Consider the following 21,856-nt stretch of genomic DNA (forward strand, 5'->3'; position numbering starts at 1 on the left):
CTGACTTTACACTCTTAAAGCCTTTTATTGTAGTGCTACGGGCGCTAGAGCAGCCCAAATACACTCTTGTAAAAGGGTGAATTACTCTTGAAAAACAATAACGTGCACTGCAAATCCTTCTGTGACCTTTTCAAAATTGTACTTCACCAATTCTCTGGTAATCCTGTGGCTAGAAGGGGCGGAGAGGAAGATAAGCAACTAACCCTCTCCGATTGATATGGAGGGATAGTTGATATGAAGTAGGCTAATCCTCGCTTGAAATTTGCTAGCCGTTTTATAATAATAATAATAATAATAATAATAATAATAATGCGTCGGATTTATATATCGCTTTTCTAGACACTCAAAGGCTTCGGTCGCAATTCCCGCCATCCACAGCCGCCCACTGGAGAGGCCATAGGCCGAGACTCTTGAACCTGCGGGGCCGCCATTTTGGGACTCCCAAGATACGTATCTCGGCATACGTATTATGGCTTCAAAATGCCTACATGCACATACACTGCACAAATCACCACCTTAAAGGCTGTGGATGAACATTTCACCTTTAAGTATGGTTGAAATGGAAATAAATTCAAATATGAAAGAAAAAGAGGGTACATACCTTCCACTTGTTATACATAGTGCCCAGGCCATATTTTAAGAGTCTGTCTAATCTGCTATATTTGTTTTAAAAGGCAGCAACTTTTTTTCTTTTTTTACTTTCAGTTATTTGTTGTTATTAAAAATAAAAATTTGCAAAGAATGCTGATGTGATTTTTTTTAAATGTCTACAATAATAACTGTAAAAATCGTAAAACCGTGTTTTTTTTTTCTCAGACTATAATCGTACACCAAAATCTGAAACCGTTGCACCCCTACACGCGAGATAACAGAATGTTGTCAGTTTATTTTTCATGCTTTGGAGTTTGTAATAATTTACAGATTCGATAGTAGTAATGGGAATTACACATAATGAAATGAGTTTTACACACAGCAGCAACTATGTTTTCAATTAATTGTACCTCATTTGTTTTTTTCCTTTAGGAACAACCTTGCTGAATTCAGCTATTGATCAAGGCAGTAACTCACCCATTCTAACAACTCATTTATCACACCCAAGATTTTAGCCCGCTTGGCCACATTTACAAACAGGAAGTCAATTTATTCTAATCAGTTAACACACAGACAGCTCATCACGAAAATATGTGAAAATTGATTGCACAGTGAAGAAAATTGGAGCCATTGACAGAGAACTGATGAAGGAGGTCAACAATGGTTGGTCATTTTGTTTTAGGTCAACCCAGCAAGAACACCGTCATGCTCATTTCTTGCGTTCGATTGGTGCATTGATTCAAAATGTGTGACTTTTTCTCCCCAGCAACTTCTGTCAAGTATTATCAGTGTCTTGGAATACTGATAAGAAAATTGTTCGACGTACAGTTGTGATGCAGTGTGTACACGCAAAAGTCTGTGTCTGTTCGTATTTACATACTGCAGTGCAGTATCTGTATCTGAGCTCAGCACTATGCCAGTGTGTCAGATAGCAACTGCCACAATGCACGTTGACACCGAAATCCCTGAAGGCTAATACATTTATAGCGTACAATGAAGCAATAGCTTAAAGGCTAATCAAGGTGTTTGCATGTAGGCTTGCTTCTACGTGCGTGCCGTTAGAAGGTCTTTTGGAGGCTTAAAGTTCTGGCTGGATTAAATAGTCTTAATTACACGGTCTACTTGTTGTGTTTGTTTATCATAGCCTCATTAGAATTGTGTTGGGAGGAGTAAATAGCAAGCGGAAGAATTGGCATCTTTGAACAAAGCCTATGTAGCAACATGCCAGTTGCAATCACCGCTAACAGCACTCAGACACACAAAGTCAATACCTCTTGGCGGTTACAGAAAGTCTGCAACCAGCAGTTGTTGTTGTTTTATTAAAGGGAGGACCCAAATCCAGAGTTTCGGTTTAAATGGGAAAGCACTTTAAGAATAGATGTTATTTTTTATATCAGCATTGCGCATTACGGTGTTCTCTTATGAAGAAATGAGTGCAAATGAATGGAGGGTACTGGATGCCTAGGTGGCGCTATTGAATGTTTTTTTTTTTTTGGTGCATTTTTCCATTGGATATCATTCGTTACACTTTTCCATCTGAATGAATGGAAGGTACTTTCAGATAACACTTTTCCTTATAAATTTAAACAAACTCAAGTGTTTTTTATTCATTTCTCTTTCAACTACAACTTATATAAATACTTAGTCATTTTTACATATTTTATCTTTCAATTTACTTCATAAGCATTCATCTTAGCATTAAGGTATTAGCATTAGCATTCAGTTTTCAACATTCCCACGCAATTTCCGCTGAAATTGCACTTAGTCTCGTCCATACGTAGTATTTTTGTGTCATTAAGCAATGTTTAACTTTCATACATTTACAATTGTGCTCATAAGTCAGGCACAACTGTACGTCGTTTGCAGTAGTTTGAAATATACCAATGTTTATCCAATAACATGACAAAAACATTCAGAAGTATAAATAAAATACGTTATACTCACCAGCGATACCGATGTAATACATTTATGCATGCGTGTAGATTGGGCTTGGGCCAATATTAGATTCTGATGGTATGATAACCATGAGCAAAAAATGTTAAATTACAGATCTATAATGTCCTAATTTGAACATTTTGATTGAACTAATTGTCAATGAGGACGAATATATCGAGGTACCACCATGGGAGTGTGATCAGTGGCCAAGATGTGCCAGGTTGGCCAAGCAAAGTTTTTGTCCATAACTAATGAATAACAGAGGTGGAAATTTACTGTAGCCAATTGTGATCATCCACCCTGAACACATCACACTGCTCTCCCGGAGTGTAATAATGCTTGGTAGATGGCTGCCATTATGACCTTTGCGCTGAACAGCAGAACACTGCGAGCCACGTGAAATCAAATTACCGCTGCAGAGGAGGTTCGCTCTTCTCACCCCACGTTTCCGGCTTCTTTCTCTTTTCTCATTTTGCTGTTTGCGTTCTCTGCTGCCGCTCCCCTCCATCCTTCCTCCTTCAATCTCGTCCCCCCCCCTTGGCTCTGCAAAAGCAAGCAGGAAATTATAGAACGTGCGACAAACATTTTGAGATCTCATAAATTCAATATATTAATATTGCCCGGACGAGCCAAAAGTGCTTGTGAGTGCATTCAGTGAGTCCATAAGTCACAACATTGTCACAGAGGCGACGGTGATGCATGAGGACAACAGCACTCAGTTCATTCCGGAGCAGGTATTCTTTGTCAGATAAGCAAAACTTTAAATCCTTCTGCTGGCCTAATGTGTTTTTAATGCAGCCACATGACTTATGTTGCTGTCAGTGGGTCGGCCTTATAGGGATGCTAGGATGCTTGTGGGCGGCAGACAGGGACCGGGAAAGGCGGCAAAGATTAATCTGTGTGTTGCAGAAGCATCACACATTTTATCAGGGCTGCACTGACTGTGGGCCACTCAAGGGACTGCAGGAAGAAGACAAAAAAAAATACGGGAGCCAAACTTGTCAAAACCGCAGGATAAATGGACGGAATTACCGTGATATTTATTCTATTATGTGTAATGTCTCTGGCACTAGGCTGAGGTAAATCATTTTTGTTTGCTATTTAGCTAAGTCTAACTGTAATAAGAGTCAGCATGTATGAGAAAAATATCGGAATCAGTAACAGTTTGGTCTGTCCACTTAATTAGATCGTTGAATGGCCTGATTTTAGGCACATAATGTCTGTAATAGGTCAAAAAGTATGAAGGACCAAAACTGCCAAATTGAAAAAATAAATACATTAATTTAAAAAATAAATGAATAATAGTGAAAATAAAAAATTATTTAAAAAAAATAAAATTCACATTAAAAAAAAATTCTCACTTTTATTCATTTATTTATTCATTTACTTATTTTTAATTTTGGTAATTTTGGTCCTCCATAAAAAAAAGATGTCGGACTCGGCAGTAAAATTCACCCGCTGAATTAAAAAATAATAATTATTACGAGTTTCAGTAGAAGTTGTCATGACATTTCTTATGGGTGGGCACTGCTATATATATATATATATATATATATATATATATATATATATATATATATATATATATATATATATATATATATATATATATATATATATATATATATATATAGTGTCAGGCGATTACATTTTTTAATTGTAATTAATCGTATGACTACAATAGTTAACTCACGATAAATCGCAAATTTATATCTGTTCTAAATATACAATAAAATGTTATACAATGTGTTTGCATACATCAAACTTTGTTGGTATCCCTCATTATGGATAAATAGGGCGAAATAAATTGTCACAATTCACCAGAAATCAATGAAAACACTTTTTCTCATTCTGATGACTTTTTTTGTTGTTCTCATTCTGCAGTAAATCGTGGTCTACCATTGCCAACTACTACAGCAATCGGAATGAGAAAAGTCATTTAAATAGATTTCTGGTAACTATTTCGGACAATTTTGATATATCAACATGTTTGATATGCAGTATGAAAAGGTCTACAATATAAAACTACTACATAAGTCAGAATTAAAAAAACAAATCTGTTATTTGATTTATGGTGATTTGTGCTGCATTAACCATCCTGGATTATGTATTTTGTGGACGATCCCTAATGCAGACGGTAAGAGAAATACAGCATCTAGGGACATGCAGTAATCTTTTGAAAAACTTGTGGGGCAGATCAATGCGAAAAGTGAAGGCATTTCTCAAAGATCTACTGGTAAGCGTGAGAATATGGTGGTGGGACGATGTTTATGTCTGGTAGGAAATGAAGCCTTGTGCAGGCATAGGAGGTCTTCTTGCAGTTAATTGCATTTGCTCGGCCGATAAATTGGCCCTGTGGTCGGAAGAAAGCTGGTCAAGCTGCCACGGAAAGGTCACATGTGTTTGGGGAGAGCAAATATCGTGCTGCAAGCTCCGGGAGGTTTACTAAAGTCCGATTTTAGTTTGCTGCAGCAGGATGAACATTTGCAAATTCAAATCCACTCGTTTTGAAAGCTTTTGCATGCAAACAACAGACTCCTTTTGATCTAACAACAGTGGGAAAAAATTGGGATTTTCATGCCATGACAACTTGCAGCTTTGAGCTAAATTGGTGACTGCATGTACAATATATGAAACTGTTAATTGAATATTTAACGTCAAACAAGAGCATTCAAATGTATTCAATAAACTTAAACATTTGTCTGGTTCTGCCAGTATTTTTTTATCTCTGCAGGTTTTGAGTGAAAGGCTGCTTTTTGAGTAATGTGGGTGCCATTTATTTCTATTTTTAACAAAGAAAAGTATCTGATGCTATTATTTTTGTTGTTTCACTCTTATTTCTCTCGGCCAGTCTTGTACTCCCAGGCTAGGCTGCAGATAAATTGCTGCTTTCCCATTAGTAGCAATCTTTATAATAGTGGTCTTGTGTTGTTATTTCCCCCCTTTATTAACCCCTTAACAGGTCTCACTGCGACCAAAGCTATTTCTGTAATCAACATGCTTTGTTTTATCTTCGGGCTATTTGGACTGTTGGTTATTCCCCCCCCCCCCCCCCCCCCCACACACACACACACACAACCTCATTTCATCAACATTGAACAATGCTATCTTTGCCTTCAGGTGATTGTGTGTTTGGAGCCATTTTTTTTTATTTAAAATTGTCCAAATCCTCTAACTTCACCATATCAACAGTAATTGTTCACTGATTTCTTTAGTCCTTCATGAAAAAAAAACTGATTATCTTTTGTGTTTAACCAAAATAATACTATTGCAAACATCTGTTTTTACTTGACCGGTAACATAGTCAAACATCAATCCCCCGTTTTTGCATCACTATACGTATACAAAGTACAAAATAAACACCAATCACTGGTTAATAAACAGTAATCAGATGCAATGCAAAATTAAAATGAATCAGATTAGTTGATTAATCGATTGAATAATCAAAAGCTTAATCAATTCTAAAAATATTCAATTGTGACAGCACAACTCTACACAAAATGACTAAAGCATCAGGCATGCAAAAAAAACAACAACATTTTGTTTTGAGTCACATTGTTGAATTTTGTCTGGCTTGAGTCTCAAGTTTGTGTTTTGAGATGCTCCTACGGAATCATAATCAGCCCCCATGTAAGCACATTAATGCTATATTGATACATGAAAACACAAAATGACTGCAGAAGGGACGTGTATGTAGTAAACAAGTTGTCAGTATGACATTGCTGGAGGCATGACTCTCCATTACCAAAATAGATCCTTGTTATTTCCGGTTTGCCATCAAATCACATCACAAGTGCCTAGTAGCAGGGAGGCCCAATTGTCATGCAATCTGTGTAGAAAATCATCGTGACCTTTAAAGAGTTTCACATGGAGGCAAAAGGGGCACATGCAATACAAGGTGACTGTCTATATTATAAGCAAAGCAGGAAAATCATACACAGTTAGTTCACATATTGGCAAAAAAATCGGAATTGACCTGCGATGTGACATTGCCTAAGGCAAATCCGACCCGGATAGAAGGTGGATATAAATCAGATATGTTGTTTTGAGTAACATTATTGACTTTAAATTAGAATGTAAATTAATCCCACTTGAAACATGATGCAATAAGTAAACATTTGTGGCGATAGTTGTCATTCGTCCAAGCAGACGGTTGATTTAGTATGCGCAATAAATGTGACATCTTTCGTAGAAATCTCCAATAACTCATTTGCTCCCAAAAATGTATAAATACGCTCTATTTTAGATACTACCATGCTCCCAAAGACGTATTTATATTTTTTTATGCTAGAGCATTCAGAAGGCTTTAATGCAGCCTTAGAAATTAAGAGAATGCTTGAAGCAATGGTAGTTATTACAAAGACAGCCAGCAGGTGGTAGCAGAGTATAAGAGATCAACCAGGGCCATGTTACAGAAAGCTCTTTCCCCCACTGTTTTAAAATTTGTGAATAATGATGAAACTTAGGTATATTCTAATGCTAATATACTTTTTTTTCCTGATGAAAAAGAGACTCTAATCTTTCTTTTGGTAGGTCCATGTTTTTATTTTATATACTTAGCTATATTCTTATGCTAATATGGTGGCAGCAGAGTATAAGAGAGGCCCATGTCGCAAAGAGCTATTTTCCCTAATCAATATTACAAATTAGATCTAAAATTTAAAAGCCTTTTTTTTATATATAAATTGTAATCACCTTTGTGCCCAACATGAAATGCATATCGACACCTTCTTAAAATAAATAAATAAATATATACATCAGATTTTTCAGGAAACACAAAAAAAAAGGCATAAAAACAATTGCAAAGAAATGACAGGCAATTATTTTAAGAGGGTGACAATACGTTGACCCACAATCAACGTGACTTCAGCCATTAAATTAATAATATGGTTGTGTGAATATATCACACTCTTCGTTTACCAATTACAGATTTATCATACAGTATTATTTACTTATATACAAGTCCTTATAAAAATGGCAATATCACACAATAATGTGTGTGTGTTTATTTTTTATTGTAATTGACAATACAATTATTTGATGTGTCCTATCGCAACTTGTCAATATGTTTTCCAAACATACTATGGCATTAATATGCCTCTGGGTAAAATTACATAATTGTTTAAAGCTCTTGTCCTCATCTCAGGACATTAAAATGACACTTGGTCACATATGACGGAGGTCCCTGTAAGATTGTGTTTTTAATCGGGGCTGCAACAAATTATTTCACGGTAACAAATAAGGCCTGTTTTTGTAGAGCTACTTAGTGTCGCCCCCGTGTTCTTGGTTATATAAAATCCTATGTATAATTTAGCACAATTCAAAGTGAATAGTAATTAGCCCAGACCTGGTTTGATGTTGCAACTGGGGCCTGTTAAATTGATGCTGTGGAATAACTGAGACCAAAACCAAGTCGGTTCAAACCTGCTCATTTATTCATGTGAGGCTCATCAGCAGTATATTTGCTCAAAACTGTGCTTCTTTTATCCCCAGGGTCCTCAAGTGCTATATTTATGTGTTGGTATATGCAATTTAAAATTTGGAAAGTGGGGATACTCAGATATCAAAAAGGGTATGAGTGCAAGTTTTGCTTTCCTACAAATATGCAAAAGCGATAATTAGCAATGCCCCTAAATTAAGCCATTAAAAAAAAAAAAGCAATCATAATTGTAGCTGTAGAACGACACTAGCGTTTCACTTTTATAAAAATCGTTGTTACTTTCATTAAGCGCTAAAAAGTTTAACTGAATGTTTTAAAGGATACAGAGTAAATAAATAGCTAGTGACATTTTTAAGATGGAGAAGCTCTCATGGTTGTGGCCTCACATGGTGTCCATATTTGTCATCTCTATATGCAATACATGAACATTGAGAATAGAAAAGTTTATGGGGGGAAAAAAAGCAATTCGCAATGGAAAATGATTGCACTTTATAGCAACTAAACCCGGGGACAAGTTGATATTTATTCAAAAGTAATCATGTTAGGAGGCCACAAATTTAATGTGCACTAGAGTATGCAAAGACATGCACAATTTGAAATGCAATGTGATGGACTATTGTGAAGCTCAAATATTTTACTCCCTCATATTAGCTGTTTGCTAATCTGCAAATTGTATATTGGAAAGACTATTGAAGGGATTTGCTTGGGGACAGTTCCAGTGACTGACAATAATGAGAAATAGTAAAAAGCACTGCAAAACGTCTTCATATTTTACTCGCCTGGTAAAACAACAAAAATAAAAGGTCAGTGGGGGAGCTACTGCATAAAACACGGTCCATCAACTTCCCATAGATGCTCAACTTAAAACATCTGCTTCAGTATTTTAAAAGGTACTAGACAAAGTGCAATGTCTGCAGTAATTGCGTGGGAATGCTATTAGCTGAATGCTAAGATTTGAATGCATGTCCTTATGAAGTAAATTGAAAGATAAATTACTAAAGTACTAAAATGTGGTCCAAGTGGGGTTTGAACCAAGGCACTCTGTGGCCCCGTGGTGAAAGGCAATTCCTCTAACAACTGAGCTAACGTGACTGAAATCATGGCATTTGTTTTGAACCATCTAATGCTGAAAGCTAGCATGCATTTAATCATTTCAGTGAAATTATAATGCATTGCCTGATATGGTAGTCAGTTGGCATACATGCATAATCTCCATGGATACATTTGCAATGTGCAGTCAGAGGTGGGATTCTTAGCGGATCTAAATTAGTGGTGAACACAACAAATGTGTTGCTAGGAACCCTCAAAAATCTTCCATATGATTTTACGTACATATATCTTACTTATTATTATTTAAAATAAGAACTACATGTTTGATTGTAGTTCACAAAGTCACAGTGGAAAGTGAGTATTTTGCTGACTCATCCAACCTGCCTCCCATTTTGATTTAATGAAGATACCTGCCGTAATTGTTGACATGGAACATTGAAACCTTCGCCTCAGCAAAATGTCGGCGCTCAGTTTGCTGTACTGTCTTTGGGCAACATGTTACCCTGGTAACTGAATAATGAGCAGAGAGAAGAGGGATCTTGCAGGCTAACATATATTGGAGAGAATTTCTGCTTGGGAGAAGCCAGACTGAAAGCTCAAATCATCAAAGATCAAACCACAGTGATATGACTGACTCCTGAGCAGCCTTAAAACGATCCACCCAAAGAGACAGGAGGCATTTGAGGGCTAAAAATCAACAGTGGCGTTTAAATCTGGATTTTTTTTGGGGGGGGGGGGCAAAGCCTCAAGAGAGGACTTTGCTTGTTTGCACACCCTGTCTTGTCGTTCTTACAGTCTGTCAATTATTAATTGACCACGGCATCCATTTTGGTTAGCCTCGCCCCAACCCAGACAGAAACAGGAAATTATTTCACGTCCACCCAACGGACACGACTATACAATACAGTATCATCATTTGTCTATAAAAATTGTGCACTTTCACAATGAAAGCTCCACTGCCACCTACTGTAGTGGATGTGCAATTACAATTTATTCTGGTGTGGCAGTAAATAAATAAATAAAAACTGGCAAAAAATTACAAAATAAATAAATAAATGTTTCCTGGGGTCACACACACCCTCCTGATCTGCTAGCCTCTCCAGCAACAACACTAAAGAAGACAACCATCTGCAGTGGACTCATACCAAACTCCCAGTGAACCCTCACGATGGATTTTTGTTTAACGACATGACTCATTAAATGCTGCGGGCTCTGACTGTTGCGCAGGCTGCTCCTTCCTCATAAGCAACGCAGCTGAGATAGAAGAGAGACTCCCCACTCTGTATGGAATCCATGAAAAACAGCTGGACACCATTGCTTTCGGACCGACCCACAACAGTTTGCGTAGTTTAGTAGCGGTACTTACGTGTACTTGGAAGTAGAAAAAATAAGCGCTTGCGTAACAGACTGGCGGGTCTGCGAATGACTAAATATTTACAGAAACAAGTCAAACTGGCAAGATTCTTCACATTATGAACCGTTGCATTTAATGTTTCAAAGACGGAATAAGATGCGAGGCCTTGGAGGCGTGTTTTAAACAGACTGAAGAGACAACCTTCAGATGAAGCTCAATAGTCGTATTAGGTTGAGTTTAATGGTCAGATTCTAAAGTACAAGGATAATGATACGGTTCGTACTTAAAAGGTAAATCAAAAGCTGGAATGAAAGACTGACTTAATGTCACAAGTGTCTTAAATTACTGTTGATATGCTGGCATTAGAGGGTTTGGACCATTTTAAATAAATAAAAAAATGGCTCCAAGCGATTACTCAGTTATTGAAATAGTTGCGAATTAATTTGATAATCGATTATTTTTGACATCTCTACAAACAAGTGGGAATGAAAAAATATATATATTTAGCAGCTTCATCTCGAGACTCTCAAACTATAATCTTTATGCACCGTTTAAATGAGAACATGCTAAAATAGTTAGAGGACATTTTAATTGGTCATTTGTACTAATGCTTTGTAATGAGTTGTGTCTGCTTGCCTTTGTAACAACATTCCATATCAGGAGTCAGACTTCTGGTTATGCGTTTCCTGGGACTAAGCTAGTTACCCCCCCCCCCCCCCCTCTCTCTCTATTGACTTTGTAATTAAATTTACTTGCCCATTATTTCTTCAACTGATTTGGCGTACATAGTTTATCTGTCACTCTAATGGGGTTTTCCTCCACCCCACGGGTGTATGAATGAAATTCAAATAAAAGTATTCAATGCTACTGCACATGGAAGACTAATGAATACAAGGCAAGGATAAATTAATTTGCAGGGACGAGAAAGTGACTTAGAGAAAAGAGGTCAACTTCTTTTGTGTGAAGAAATGCTTTGTTTTTGTTTCTCTTACTTTCGGTGCCACAGTGGTAATGTACAGGATGCTCGAAATTGCATGTTGATTGTTTATTGTCGATTGTCGATTGCATTGTATGTTTTTCCCACAGCTGTCTTTGTTCATTTCATTTGTATCATTTCATTATACATTTATTGCACTGTTCTGGTAGGTAACTTTACATGGACTAGCATTAGCTACACTTCCACATAAACATATTTTGTGTGCCGATCACCCGCCTGGACGCCAACATGTCCATTTTGGGAGAAGTCAGAAGACCTGTTTTTAATCAATTCAGAGAACGTTAACTCCCAAAACAAGCTTTAGAGTAAAGTTTAAATGCTGCTAATGCAAGTAAATTATATTGGGTGCTGAGTGAAAGTGGTGCATTTATTTATCTTAATTAAATCATTCAACAATTACTTTAATTATGCGTAGTTTAATTGGATGCTGTAATGTCCTTTGGGAATTTACTATTGTTTATCCTTTTGTTTGTATTTCTTCTCCTTATTTTGTTGATCTTGCGTTGAAAATCCCTGCTTGTCCATCATTTATATTCAGGAGCTTGTCTTTTTTTTGTTCTCCCGAGATTTCTGCTGCCTTTGTCTGTCTGTATCCTTGCTCTCGCTGTCTCTGAAGTGCTTGATGATCTATAATTCTTTGCAAGAGCACTTCAGATGTATGAAGTTCAATAGATTTTACAGAATTGCTGCTGCTGCAATATGGTTGAGCTATCAAATGAATTCCAGCAAAGGACATTGACAATGTGAATCTGGCTTTTCAATATTCCGATTTTATTGTGTAGGAATTTATAATAAGTAACTGTAGTTTCTGTCTTGCCTGGGGGCAGCCGAGGCCAAGTGGTTAAGATTGTCCCCTGCCACCGTGGGGACCCCGATTCACCTCCCACAACATCAGACTGATACACTACTGCTGTGTCCTTGAGCAAGCACTCTAAAACAATTGGGTCGAAAATAACCCTACTTGGTCAAAAATTGACTGATCATCTATTTGGGTCAATTCGACCCAACTTTGAGTCAAAACTGGGTCATTTTGTATAAAACAACCCAGAAAGTTAATCTACTTGGGTCAGTTTGACCTGCTTTTGTGTCAAAAATTGAGGCATTTTCTATAAAATAAAATAAAATAAAACATTGGGTTAATTTGACCCAACTTTTTTTGTTTGTCTGTTTTTTTGCATTAAAAAAAAAAATAGAGTAATTTTGTGTAAAACAACCCAGAAAAATGGACCCTACTTTCTGCCCCCCCCCCCCCCCCAAAAAAAAGAAGGAAAGATCATTTTGTATAAAACAACCCAGAAAGTTGGGTCAGATCCTCTACTTGGGTCACTTTGACCCAACTTTGGGTAAGAAAAAAAAAAAGAAAAAGAAAAAAGATAATTTTGTATGAAACAACACTGAAAGTCAAATTGACCAATAAAGTGGATCAGTCCATTTTTGATCCATAATTGGGTTACTTTTGACCCAACTGTTTTTAGAGTGAGACATCAATACACCAAAGTGCTCCCCGTGTGCTTAAGTAGTCACAGTATTTGTGTGCTGTGCATTTTTATTTGTCGGTAAAACCGCCCTGCATTACACGCCTGAAATAGCTCTGTGCAATTGAAAACGTTAATAAAATCACATCAATATGACTTGCAGTAGCATTATTTGAATGGGGGGGTGGAAATCAATTTCCAGAACTCAAATTGCAACAGTGAAAAATTAACAGGACCTCAAATGTCTTAAAAATATTACAACAATTAAACAAGTACAGTTGAATTGGACATATAGCAAAATAGCATATATCATTTATGAATGCGCACATCCTGCAGCTGCTCACAGTGGAGGGCTGGTAATGCAACAGTGGAAGTTCAGCACCTGAGACAGCAACTGTCACAAATTGCTCCCCAAGAGAAGAGGGCAGTCTTGTAAAATCTGCAGACACGGACATGATCACTGAACCACAAACAGCCAAGAGGAGGCAGGTCAAGGAGAGACGCTACACAGTTTTCCTGAACATTGTGCTCGCTTTTCTTGAAATCTCGCACAAAGTATGTGAACATTCTCATTTCGCTCGGGTTGCTGTAGCAATGCAGGCTGAAGGAAAGAGAAAGGCAGTACTACGCAATACTACATTCTGATTCTGTTTTACAGTATTCCAGATTTTGAACAACTGCTTTAAATTGATGCTCGTAAAAACTCGATTGTATTGTAACATATCAAGCAACATAACTCGATCTTGGCACTGAATGTTTAGATTCTAATGGACTTCGTAAGTCGTTCATATTACAAATGCTCATTAGTTTCATACCCCTGACGCACAGAGAGCAAACGGTAATGTAAAAGGTCTACCAGAGTCAAAATTTGTGCTACAACATCTGCGCTCCAAACTGAAAGCATCAGTAAGGCCACTTTGTGTTTGGTGTCAGGATGTCATTCTGAAAATGTATATCACCTGCTGATCCTATTTAGCCGTCACAAGGGCCCTGTTTACTATCATGTACTTGTGCCCCCACCCCACCTCACTCCATACACACGCACACTATTTAGAATGCCAATGAGTGCTGTGCTGTCTGTATCTTACCTTGCATTACCTTGGACTGGATTGAACACAACATCCAGTTGGTCTTGAAAATGTCAAAATGCTCTAAAATGGCTGCAGGTGAATGACCTCACCATTGTAAAAAAAAAAAGAAAGAAAAAAAGGACAGGAATCTCAATTGTTTAGGATCATTGTTTATTATTAGTAATAGACCGATATGGGGGGTTTCCGATTATTAGTAGTCAAAGAGACTGATAACCAATATTTTAAGCCGATGTTCATTTGCAGTAAAAGAGAAAATATAACCGTCTGAATTTTTTTCTTTTAATTTTAAACATATAAAGAATTGACAACTTTGTTTAAAAATTATAACAAAAATTGCAGGGAGCTTCCATGGTCAACAGCGTGTGTTAAGCTGAATTAAAAACTAAGCAAGAAAATTGTTCCATAAAGTTTTTTTTGTTTTTTTAATAAAAGGTGTAGAGAGTTCCCAGTGTTAGCATTTTTTTTTTTTATTAAGTGGAAATTTAAATAACTATATAACTGAAAAGTTAATGTTACTGCACACTGTCCTTTTAAAAACTCAACTAAAACTACGTTCACAAGCATTCACCAATACCAGATTTATCGGCCTTCGGATTCGTAAAAAGGCCGATGCCGATATTTGTCAAAATACCAATTATCAGCACTGATAATCGGTCTATTCCTATTTATTATTATTATTTTATTCAAATTTATTTTAGTGATAATCCATTTTCTACAGTAAGATGGATCCTATCCCAGCTGACTTTGAGCAAAAGATGGTAGTGGTCACAAAAACAATGGCAAATTACAGTATTCAGGTAACCTATTGAGTTATATAACTCTTCTACGTTGCATGCTTGAACACAAATGAGTGTGCGAGACGAGTCAGCCATTATACATCTGCTTTAATCTCGCACTTGAGAGACGCATGCACAGCCCATTCACTCAACACTGACCACATTGATATTTTGATTTTGTAGCAATGCTGCATATCAAAGGAAGGCTTTCTTCATTTCCCATTTATAATTAAAGGATAAACTACCTGCACTTTAATGTACATCAAAAGGGGTCTTTGTTGATAGGGCTTGTTGTAACATTAAATATAGATGACCCTTTGCTTTAATGAACAAGAACAAGCCTTGGGGCTTTCTGTTGAAAGTCTCACTTCAAAGTTTATTCACTGGTGTAATGGACCTCTCGTTGGTTCATATGAGCAAAAAAAAAAAAAACTTCAGAGAGAATCGAAACATTTCCAAAATTCAGCTTGAGAGCGTTCTACCCAAAGGTGTGTGCATTGCTAACAGCACTGAAGTTGAGTTTGGTGAAAGTCACAATATAGTGGTTGGGCAAGATGAGGAGGGCTCTTACATTGGTAAGAATAGGGTTTAAAGCAACACTAAGGAACTTTCAGTTTATGTTGGTTATGGCGCCGCCATATAGACAAAAGAGGTAATGTTATGCCTGAAGGAAGATCACATTTCCCATGAGGACAAGCGCATTGCATTCGCTCACGCCAGCGAGTGCAGGTCGGGCCAATGTTTATCCTTAACTGTCCTTTTACATAGCACTGACTGCCTGCCTTTGTTACTAAGGGTGTCACCGAGTTACAATAATTTGATATCAAAAGTAGCAAAACATCAATCCACAAACAGAAACAAACCTTGTCTGTACAAAAATAACACATAAAAGAGGCAAAACACAATCACAAGTGTTACTAGTAACAGCAACAGCATGATAGGAAAGCCACCTACGATTACCGTTGCTCACTTCAAGTTAGCGTCAGTCAGCTCAGTAGTGCACCAGAAGTATTTCAAAATAAGAGTACAGTGTTGCCTGCCTTAATTTTGCTGGTTTAAATTCATTTGGTAAGTGCGTCTTGTGAAGTGTAAAATGTTTTATCCTTTTTAATGTAAATTTGCTTATTGGTTTCTTTTTGTCATTTTTTTTTTTTGCCCATTTCATGTATACATACTTGTTCAAATAAAGAATGATCATGTTTTTCTTGTAAGCGCATTCAATTGTAAATTACATTTTTGAACAAATGCAATATGAATATATTTTACATTGAAATACAAACTGTAAAATTGTGTATGTTCATTAAAATGTGAACTAAAGTGGGCCGGTTTGAGCTCTAAAATTCCAGGGCTGAAAATTAGTTCCAGTCCGGCCCTGCTTTAAATACAATATAGTTGCAATAGTCATAGTAATGATCATAATTGTGCTTATTTTTCACCCCCCCCCCACAAAAAAACTGTACTCTGAGTAAATTTTTTCAACTGCTTATACATATATTACATGTAGTTTATTGATTGCTAGCGGTATAATTTATTTCTATACAATATGTGTTGTTTATTTATTGACGTACAGTTGGCATCCACGTCTACATACTGTATATAGTATTTGTTATTCATGCACAGTTGACTGATACACATGCGCTTTTTGCTCACTCTCATTACCTGATTCTGTAAATATGTATGTACATACTATGTAGATATTTTTTATTTGATGTGCTGCTGTGCGCTACTGTAATTGGATTGCTCCTTGCAAGTTATTAATGACAACAGCCCCCTTGAATAATATGAATAAATACAATAACTAGAAATACGCATGCACATGGCTTGTCCTCTAATTAATCTGATGGCTTCTCTGCCACTTATTCATGATTACCGCCACCGTGCACAATATAATTGAACTCTGGAATCCTAATAGGGAGGACAATGACATCTTCACAGATTTCATTAAACCTCGGAAGTGAAATGAAGTGATGGCGCGGCTAAATGCTAAAAATGCTAGCAGGCGAGTCCGATGTTAGCCGAACGCTAACGACTTGAGGCTAGCCGATGCGAACCTTAGTACATTCATTACAGTGACGAGGAACATAGGAAGCGACACAGTGAAACTTAATCATCAAATTATTATGTCCAATAATACACAGACAACAACTGTGTGCTAACAACAACTTAGTTAACTAAGTTAACAAACGCCATTACATTTTGCAGTACTGCATTGTTACTGAAGTAATACTTGTCGGAATATGCCAAGCAGACGCGACTATTTGGTGTGTAGCTAATGGTGAATGATATTTTAAATCATTTGTTTTTTTTGTTTTGTTTTTTCACCCCCATTTATTAATTCATTGTTGGTTAGCAAATATCCATAGCCTCCTACTGTGTATTTATACTGTAAATGCAGTAATAGCTTTTAATGTTTTTTTTGTTGTATGACTGGAGAATTCAATGAAGCGCATTCTAATGAGAATTAATGTTACAAGAATGCATAGTCGTTCTGCGGTAGACCCCTCAGCACTCTCTGAATTAAAGAGCCATTAATTTTCTCTAACCTCTGCACAAACATTAACTTTGAGCAGGATGAGGATCAATTGAAGACATTTTAGCCGAGGTGGCTGCTCTACTCTCAGCAGCCACTTCAAATTGAAGTTAAACCTAATTCTTAATTAATTTCCCGAAATTATTAATTGGGGGCGAAAGAATCACTTCTATTTTTGTGTGGATTTTCGCAACGTGGCATATCAAACTGTCTTTTTTAAAATTGTTTTTTATACAGTATGTAGACAACATTGGTGGGGGGAGCACATTTTCTGTCAATTTGTTTACGCATCTACTGTATTTGCTTTCATGACGGTAAGCTAGGATTCAATTTCCTTTCATGAACGAAAGTTTCAACGAAAGGAGAAGGGTAAGAACAATCACAACGGATCTGCCTCTTATTGGCTCAAATTCAAAAACCAAGGTGAAGGAACTGAAAGCTTTAAAGACATCATTTCACTAAAAGTATGTCATGGGCTGGCTTCAGGTCAGCTGATGGTAAATGTAAGACCTATAATTTCAGTATTTCAGTAACCTTTTGGAAACAGACAGAAAACGTGTGTGGCTGTGCACTTTTTGAGTGCTTTGATAAGCTCTGAGACACGTTGGGGAGCCTCTGTCTTTGTCTGGCAGTAATGGCTGATTAGTGGCAGAGCTCATCCCAAAGCATTGTGAAAGGTTCCCTCCTGATACCGAGAACGTGTCTTATCTGAGCTGTCAAAGAGCCATCGACTGGCATGCAGACACTTCAGGGGGAGGTACAAGTACATAACGGCTAACAACGTGCCTGCTGCGCCTGTTTGTAAGGTGCTTTTCTGTCACTATAGGAGAAGCATTATCCCTGCTAGTCTGAAAGCTCAAAAACATGGGACAATCTGGGAGCGGTTAGCCATATTGTTTCCTATGAAAGATGTAATTCCAATTATGCATTTGTAAAAGAAGTTGTACCTACGCATTCACTGCCATTGACAGCTATAGACATCAAATCCGGAGCCGCCGTGTTTTCAACAAAATTGAATGTGAACCCTTTTTGAATGTGAGGTTCTCTGCTGCTCTAAGATGGTGTAGGTTGCCTTCTAATTACGTATCCTTGCATGAATTTTTCATGCAATGTTCTCATTCGCTTTTGAAAGGGAACTAATTTGCTGCATAAATATTTGATGTGGACCTTTCATATTCCTTCCACCCACATTTCAATTAACTGCAGAATGTATATTTTGGTTCACAAGTTACACCTCCGCCATGTAACCTGTTCTCATTATCCTTGCGTGTGTTTTTTTTTTTTTTTACACTTCCTTAAAACACAAAGCAAACAAGTAAACATTTTGATTTTCAATTGAATAAAGTTTTAAACATTCAGCATTTTGGACGCAAAACATAAAATTTATATGTACTTTATATGTACATTGTGCGGTGTTTTCCCATCCTTTGATCCCACTTGTGTTGCTTTGACTGTGGCACCAAAGAGCGTGCGGCAACTGCACCTCATCAATCACACTGGGAGTAATCACACATATATTGCAGCAAATTGCCAAGGAGGAGCACGATCAATGTAAAGCAAATTTAACCGAGGGACTGAAATGACAAAGATGAAACAAGTGGCGCACAATTGGATATTAATTTCAATTATGAGAAAAGCCTTTATAGTAAAAGGCTTTGTTGGCATATTCTACCTCACAAGATTTGAATATGGTGTCCTCTTATGGAAAAATAATCAATTCATGCATATAATCTAGGCTTTTACAGTCGCCACAGTGCACTGAAGATGATGAAGAAGAGAAGAGAATTATGCATTGGCTTTTATAATTGTCTATTCTCTGGTGTTATATTACAATAAAATCTCGTGAATAGCACTCACGGGTATTAGATAGGTGGCGTAATAAGAAACGCAAATTGTTCGTATTATTTAGACATTTACGAGTGCCTCGGGTGTGTAAACAAAAAACTAAAGAATTACTGATTTATAGCACATTTTATAAACAATGTAACTCAATATGCTTGCTTCCCATATTGTAATTAAAACTACAACATTTAAAATCAGTTATAGTGTTAAAGAGATTTAAAAGCAAAGTAAAGAAATACAAAATAGCTTACTAAAATTACTAAAAGAGAGTAAGTACAGTGCAAGAATAAGATTTTGGAAAACACAATTTTAAAATGACTATAAAAAGACCTTAATCATATGTATGGGAAAATAGCATAGTTTTTAAGCTGGTTGTAAAAGCATTTACACATTACAGCATTACTTCTCAATTATTTTCTGTTACGCAGCACACCAACCCCCAAAGGAAGAAGACAACATTTCGCATTCCACCCAATCCTCCGCCGTGACTATAAATTATGACAGCTGTCTAGAAAATTGTTATAAGTACACCTCTGCATAACATTTTTAACCCTATTTACTTAAACGTGAAAAAAATATAGATATAAACAAAGTAAGAAAGTAAATTAAATAAATCGTTCAAGTAAATAAGACTTAACCCCATAAGGCCAAACGTATCAAATTAAATACAAGACATTTTGAGCACTCTATTTCATGAGTATAATATAACCAATAATCGTGGTGGCCGTGGCTCAGGGTGGAGAGACGGTCGTTCAGTAACCAGAAGGTCAGCTGTTTGATCCTCGCTCTCCCCAAGTCATGTGTCGTTGTGTACTTGGGCAAGGCACTTCGCACATTGCCTCCAGTGCTAATCTCAGTGGTGTATGGAAGGTGCGAATGTTTGGTGGTGGTCGGAGGGGCCGTAGGAGCACACTGGCAGCTGAGGCTACTTAAGTAGCTTGCCGCCACCACAGTGTGAATGTGTGAGTGCATGAATAATGTGTCCATTCCATTCTAATGCGTCTTTGAGTGTCTAGAAAAGCACTATACAAATCGGATGCATTATTATTATTATTATTATAAATACTCTATTTACAAAGAATCAGAATTGTCTCTCATGTATTTCACGATTCAGGCTTTCTAGGGTTAATAATAAATGCTACTCTGCTTTTAAAAGCCACTATCAGTAGAAGACTGGCAGGCAATACGTAAAAGTCCGCAATTTCACGGTGAGCCAGTTGCTTTGGAGGCTTCCAAAGTGTGAACAGAAGCGAGCCATCCTCTCTATCTGTGACAAGCCACTGAACCCCGACCAGTTGAAGTGATCTTTGCTAGCGCTGAGGTCTGCCCCGCTCCGATCTGAAAAAGTCTGTTGATGGGACTATGTCACGATAATGAAGTTAGGGCCAGAGATGCCTGTCTTAGTGAGTGAGTGATCGCCCGAGGCCCTCTGCCAACACTCTCATTCATCATAGTGATGATGGTTCTCTCCCACCCGTCTCTCTCTTTCTCTCTCTCTCTCTCTCTTCTACGCCACGTCTCCCCCATCTGTCCCTCTCGTTCTCCAGTCCCAATTGCTGGATTTGCATTCATACCCTTTAGGCTGTTCATTAACACTTGATGAATGCTGCTATGTAAAAAGGTTCCCTTAAAGTCATTTAGTTTGTGAGTCATTAGAATTCCAAGCACCACACGCACAACCCCTCACCGTATCCATGTCAGCTCCAAACAGGTACATGAGTTGTTAAAGCAGCTCATATGTCAGACATCAACGATTTTGCACCTTGGTGAACGTGGGAAATGTGCAGGGTATCATCACATTTCAGCTTCGTGTAACACAGAGCCATTAAAAATTGAAATGGGCCCAGAGTGTTATCACTGAAATGTTCCCCAGACGACACATCATCTCCGTTTACACCCACCCTGATGCCACAGTCGCTCCATTTTCTCCACTTTCCTTTGACTGCTTTTTGGGACTAATACAACCAGATTTTGCACTTTGCAGGAGCAACTCCAAATACAATACAATAACCTGTAAACTCTGATTACATTACAGTTGTCATCTGCCATTGTAGGCCCGCTGCAGACTTCTGATGCTTTGATAACAGCCGCAAGAAAGAAAATCATTTTGGGCTCATTAGAGTCTTGGGTTACCCTTGTTCAATTACAGGTTTCAACATTTGAACAAGATGAAACACTCTGCATCACAAGCTTAACAAGTCGTGCGCGCTCATTGTGATCACTTTAACCAGATGGAAGATTGATTGAGGGAATGAGACCTTTTGATGATGAAAATAAATATTCAATTATAGTTGCATCTAAAATGACCTTTACTCTCCTTCTGGTCCGATTAGCTCGCTCATTAGAAAATTGCTTTGATGTTTAACTTTGTGTAAATAATTCAAGTCTGCCATTTGTTGACGACCAGTCCAGAGTGTAAACTGCCTCTCGCCCCAACATTAACTGAGATTGGCCAAGCGGTATAGAAAATGCATGTATGGATGCATAAATAAAGTCTTTCATTATCTAAGCACACTGAATGGTAGGTTAACTTTATAGGGGAGAGTGGGGTTGCCAATTTTTACTTAGTGTTTTTTTACGCAAGGGGATTACAGGAATGCCTCCAACTAAAATATGTTGATACAGTTTAGGATGTTGCGCATCCCTGGGAGCAATCCCTTTGGATCTTCAATACAAACTGTTTGAGAAATGTAGCTTTAGAAAAAAAAAAGTGATTTTGTGGCACAACTTGCCCCCAGTGTGGGCGGGGTAGGTTGTGCCATTAATCAGAATTTA

At 37.4% G+C, this 21,856-nt stretch overlaps 1 long non-coding RNA gene across 1 annotated transcript in view; it reads right to left on the reverse strand.

Annotated features, from left to right (window-relative positions):
* Positions 1-1,120: 1,120 nt before the first annotated feature.
* The window catches only part of LOC147166342 (uncharacterized), a 52,902-nt gene continuing 32,166 nt past the window's right edge, over positions 1,121-21,856 (reverse strand). Inside the window, exon 4 of the long non-coding RNA XR_015096432.1 lies at positions 1,121-3,069. This is a non-coding gene — a long non-coding RNA (uncharacterized LOC147166342). The remainder of the gene's footprint in view (positions 3,070-21,856) is intronic.

The sequence above is a fragment of the Leptonotus elevatus genome, chromosome 11, assembly GCF_054856555.1.
Source record: "Leptonotus elevatus isolate MCC_2025b chromosome 11, RoL_Lele_1.0, whole genome shotgun sequence".
Classification (NCBI taxonomy): Eukaryota; Metazoa; Chordata; class Actinopteri; order Syngnathiformes; family Syngnathidae; genus Leptonotus; species Leptonotus elevatus.